Below are 6000 nucleotides of genomic sequence, written 5' to 3' on the forward strand. Positions count from 1 at the left end.
CTACTGCCCAGAGAAAGAGGCTCACGGTGTTCCCAAATTCTCTTTCTGCGCGGCCCTCCGAAGCCCGCCCCCATTCATACCCATCATCCGGGAGAAAAATAATGTCATCTCTATAATGCACAGCCTCTCCACGGAGACGCTATAAATATGCAGAGATGACATCGCGGGCAGCGTGGCTGCGTGAGTGACGTCATCGCGGGGGTTGCCTAGCAACCGACAACGTTTGGGAGGCGCTAATTCTCGAGCAGAGTAAAGTCACACTTCTGCATTCAGCTAGTCAGCTTCCTGGCAACTCCGCCAAGATGACCTCATTTTATTCATGATTATTTGATGCGAAATGCACTTTTAGCTCTAAGAGAACACAAAGATTTAATTCAAAACTCTCTATTGCTTTATGTTTCCAGGGTGTCATTAACACGGCGTCCATGGAAATAACCATGGCGACACACGGGGAGGTAGTGTACACTGCGCGCGGCGTTAACGCGGAGCCGGGCCAGCTCCCAATCAGCGGGGATTACGGCACGTTATTACTGGAGTAATTACCTGCAGTAACACACAGATTGAGCTAAATGGTCAATTGAAGTAAAGTGAATGGCTTTTTATTCTAGTCCCTAAATAATGTGTCTGCTTGCCTGACTAGTTCAAGGTAAATAAGACGCTCAGATGGATGGCCTCTCCCGCCCCCCACCCCGGGTAGAGAACTGAGCTTCCTCCCAGACAGGTATTCCTGGGCGCCCCCTGCCGACCCACCAGCTCCCCGCCTCCTAGAGGGCGCCCCCCACCCAGAGAGGGGGACCCCCAGCCCCTGGCTCTGTAGGGCTCGGGCCCTCATTTACAAAGTCCTAAGGCCTCTCACAGCTGTGTTGCTCACCCCGCTCCCAGCCACCCCCCCGGGGGAGAGAGCACAGAGCTTTCCAGATAGAGGATGGGGTGAAAAGGCAACGGCCTTCCTCCCAGGGATGTGTTCTTGCCCTCTGGTAGGTGGGGCAGAATCACTGGCTTCCTGTTACAGGATGTGAGGGGGGAGGGGGTCAAAGGTTGCTTCTGCCTTTATTAACAGAGCGTTTCTCAAATTCCGTAAACTCTGCAGATATTCAAACAGGAAGTCACCCTGGACCCCTGAAAGAGCCCTTCGGGGCGTGCGCCAGACTGGAGCTGCCTCGGCCTCCCCTCCGAGGGGCAGGGAGGGCAGGCCTGCAAGCGGTCCCCGGAGAAGGAGTCTGCACAGCCAGAGGCCCGGTCGAGGCTACAAGGACCCAAATCAGCGGTCCCAGCAGGTTCTCGCCCACAGAGGCAGCGCCCGAGGACGTCGAGGAGGCGGGGGAGCCCGGGCCTGGACCGTCCAGACTCCTGCCGGAGAGATGCGCTGTGGTCCTGCGGCAGGACGGGCAGGGGCCAGCCTTCCGGACAAGCGCCACCTCCCTGCAGGTTGACCCAGAGCCCACAAGGCCCCCAAATCCCATCACGGCCAAGCCAGGGCCGGGAGGGAGCATGGAGGGCGGGAGTATGAAGGGGCCAGTCTGGCGGAGTGGGGGAGGGCTTCTCTCAGGAGCGAGGTCTGAGCTGAAACTGGGAGGGCGAGGGGCTTCATGGGGGTGGAGGACAGGGAGAGGAAGGCTGCGGTCAGAGAGGGGCCAGGAGGCCCTGAGTCTGAGCGAAGCTGAAAGAGGCCCCCGATCTTATCACTGCCTCCACACATCACCCGTGCAGAACCGCGTCAGCAGAGACACATGAAGAGGGAAGGAAAACATGAGGTCAGAGCCCACCGCCGCGTCCGCATCCTGGGGTGGCGGGGGCGATTCGCCCCACGCGGCAAGACCACCTCCTCTACTCCAACTTGCAGAAACCAAGACAGACACGGAGCCAGCTGCATCCCGGAACACGGGCGCACCCAGCTCTCAGGAGGCCACTTCTCCCATCCGCCGCTCCAGCGATAAAAGCCACGTGATGAACCCAACAGGCATGGTGGGGCCAAAAACGCAGGAACCCCCAGAGATGAGGGATAGAAGGGGCGGGTGCTGGGGAGCCTGGACTCCTGGCGCTTGCTGTGGGGAACAGGTGCCTGATCCAGGCGGGGCACAGGCCCATAAAAGGAGACAAGAACAGAGCACCGCGGCGCCCACACCAGGGGTCTTCAGAGGGGCGGCACCCCGCGGAGGTGGGGACAGAGCGGCAGAGGAAGGCTGACACCAGGCGGCGAAGCGAGGAGCCAAGCTGCCTGCCGCCTCCAGGACTGGGTCTGCTTCATCCCCAGCATCCACGGACACAACCTCAAGCCCTGGCTCTGGACTAGGGGCATGGGCTGGCAGCTCAGTTCAGTCGCTCAGTCGTGTCTGACTCTTTGCGATCCCATGGACCACAGCACACCAGGCCTCCTGTCCATCACCAACTCCCGGACTTTACTCAAACTCATGTCCATTGAGTTGGGGATTTCATCCAACCATCTCATCCTCTGTCGTCCCCTTCTCCTCCTGCCTTCAATCTTTCCCAGCATCAGGGTCTTTTCCAATGAGTCAGTTCTTCCCATCAGGTGGCCAAAGTATTGGAGTTTCAGCCTCAGCATCAGTCCTTCCAATGAACACCCAGGACTGATTTCCTTTAGGATGGACTGGTTGGATCTCCTTCAAGTCCAAGGGACTCTCGAGAGTCTCCTCCAACACCACAGTTCAAAAGCATCAATTCTTTGGGACTCAGCTTTCTTCACAGTCCAACTCTCTACTGGGAAAACCATACCTTTGACTAGATGGACCTTTGTTGGCAAGATAATGTCTCTGCTTTTTAACAAGCAGTCTAGGTTGATCACAGATTTTCTTCCAAGGAGCAAATGTCTTTTAATTTTATGGCTGCAGTCACCATCTGCAGTGATTTTGGAGCCCAAGAAAATAAAGTCTGTCACTGTTTCCACTGTTTCCCCATCTATTTCCCATGAAGTGATGGGACCAAATGCCGTGATCTTAGTTTTCTGAATGTTGAGTTTTAAGCTAGCTTTTTCACTCTCCTCTTTCACTTTCATCAAGAAGATCTTTAGCTCCTCTTCACTGTCTGCCATAAAGGCGGTGTCATCTGCATATCTGAGGTTATTGATATTTCTCCCGGCAATCTTGATTCCAGCTTGCGCTTCTTCCAGTCCAGTGTTTCTCATGATGTACTCTGCATAGAAGTTAAGTAAACAGGGTGACAATATACAGCCTTGACGTACTCCTTTCCCGATGTGAAACCAGTCTGTTGTTCTGTGTCCAGTTCTAACTGCTGCTTCCTGACCTGCATACAGATTTATCAAGAGGCAGGTCAGGTGGTCTGGTATTCCCATCTCTTTCACAATTTTCCACAGTTGATGGTGATCCACACAGTCAAAGGCATTGGCATAGTCAATAAAGCAGAAATAGATGTTTTCTGGAACTCTCATGCTTTTTTCCATAATCCAGTGGATGTTGGCAATTTGATCTCTGGTTCCTCTGCCTTTTCTAAAACCAGCTTGAACATCAGGAAGTTCACGGTTCACGTATTGCTGAAGCCTGGCTTGGAGAATTTTGAGCATTACTTTACTAGCATGTGAGATGAGTGCAATTGTGTGGTAGTTTGAGCATTCTTTGGCATTGCCTTTCTTTGGGATTGGAATGAAAACTGACCTTTTCCAGTCCTGTGGCCACTGCTGAGTTTTCCAAATTTGCTGGCATATTGAGTGCAGCACTTTCACAGCATCATCTTTCAGGATTTGAAAGAGCTCAACTGGAATTCCATCACCTCCACTAGCTTTGTTCGTAGTGATGCTTTCTAAGGCCCGCTTGACTTCACATTCCAGGATGTCTGGCTCTAGATGAGTGAGCACACCATTGTGATTATCTGGGTCGTGAAGATCTTTTTTGTACAGTTCTTCCGTGTATTCTTGCCATCTCTTCTTAATATCTTCTGCTTCTGTTAGGTCCATACCATTTCTGTCCTTTATCGAGCCCATCTTTGCATGAAATGTTCCCTTGGTATCTCTAATTTTCTTGAAGAGATCTCTAGTCTTTCCCATTCTGTTCTTTTCCTCTATTTCTTTGCACTGATTGCTGAGGATGGCTTTAATCTCTCCTTGCTATTCTTTGGAACTCTGCATTCAGATGCTTATATCTTTCCTTTTCTCATTTGCTTTTTGCTTCTCTTCTTTTCACAGCTATTTGTAAGGCCTCCTCAGACAGCCATTTTGCTTTTTTGCATTTCTTTTCCATGGGGATGGTCTTGATCCCTGAACCTCCATCCATAGTTCATCAGGCACTCCTCAGATCTAGACCCTTAAATCTATTTCTCACTTCCACTGTATAATCATAAGGGATTTGATTGAGGTCATACCTGAATGGTCTAGCGGTTTTCCCTACTTTCTTCCATTTAAGTCTGAATTTGGCAATAAGGAGCTCATGATCTGAGCCACAGTCAGCTCCTGGTCTTGTTTTTGCTGACTGTATAGAGCTTCTCCATCTTTGGCTGTGAGGAATATAATCAGTCTGTTTTTGGTGTTGACCATCTGGTGATGTCCATGTGTAGAGTCTTCTCTTGTGTTGTTGGAAGAGGGTGTTTGCTATGACCAGTGCATTCTCTTGGCAAAACTCTATTAGCCTTTGCCCTGCTTCATTCTGTATTCCAAGGCCAAATTTGCCTGTTACTCCAGGTGTTTCTTGACTTCCTACTTTTGCATTCCAGTCCCCTATCATGAAAAGGACATCTTTTAGGGTGTTAGTTCTAAAGGTCTTGTAGGTCTTCATAGAACTGTTCAACTTCAGCTTCTTCAGGGTTACTGGTTGGGACATAGGCTTGGATTACCGTGATATTGAATGGTTTGTCTTGGAAACACACAGAGATCATTCTGTCGCTTTTGAGATTGCATCCAAGTACTGCATTTCGGACTCTTTTGTTGACCATGATGGCTACTCCATTTCTTCAAGGGATTCCTGCCCACCGTAGTAGATATAAGGGTCATCTGAGTTAAATTCAGCCATCCCAGTCCATTTTAGTTCGCTGATTCCTAGAATGTCGACACTCATTCTAGCCATCTGCTGTTTGACCACTTCCAATTTGCCTTGATTCATGGACCTGACATTCCAGGTTCCTATGCAATGTTGCTCCTTACAGCATCGGACCTTGCTTCTATCACCAGTCACATCCACAGCTGGGTATTGTTTTTGCTTTGGCTCCATCCCTTCATTCTTTCTGGAGTTATTTCTCCACTGACCTCCAGTAGCATATTGGGCACCTACCGACCTGGGGAGTTCCTCTTTCAGTATCCTATCATTTTGCCTTTTCATACTGTTCATGGGGTTCTCAAGGCAAGAACACTGAAGTGGCTTGCCATTCCCTTCTCCAGTGGACCACATTCTGTCAGGCCTCTCCACCATGACCCGTTTGTCTTGGGTGGCCCCGCAGGCATGGCTTGGTTTCATCGAGTTAGACAAGGCTGTGGTCCATGTGATCAGATTGGCTGGTTTCCTGTGAGTGTGGTTCCAGTCTGTCTGCCCTCTGATGCCCTCTCTTAGCACTTACCATCTTACTTGGGTTTCTCTTACCCTGGACCGGGGTATCTCCTCTCGGCCGCTCCTGCACCTATAACAATTACATGGATTTAATCAGTAAAAACAAAACAAAAAACCATCTTCCTAAATAGAGACACTCAGGTCATGTTGAATGTAAAAAGAAGCGGTTTTATGTCTTCCTTGCCCGGCGTTTTTTCACGTGCCTTGGCCCACCGGCAGTACTTATTCTAGGACAGTGCTGACGGGACTAATGTCACTGCACATCCCGACTTTGGTCCTGACCTTGTGTGCAGGCATGCCAAGTCACTTCATTCATGTCTGACTCTCTGTGACTCTTTGGACTGTAGCCCGCCAGGCTCCTCTGTCCATGGGATCCTCCGGGCAAAAGTACTGGAGTGGGTCGCCATGCCCTCTTCCAGGGGATCTTCCCGACCCAGAGAGCAAACTCTGAGAGCAAACTCTGAGAGCAGAGAGCAAATCTCCCGCAACTCCT

This window comes from Ovis aries, chromosome 3 (assembly GCF_016772045.2).
Source record: "Ovis aries strain OAR_USU_Benz2616 breed Rambouillet chromosome 3, ARS-UI_Ramb_v3.0, whole genome shotgun sequence".
NCBI lineage: Eukaryota > Metazoa > Chordata > Mammalia > Artiodactyla > Bovidae > Ovis > Ovis aries.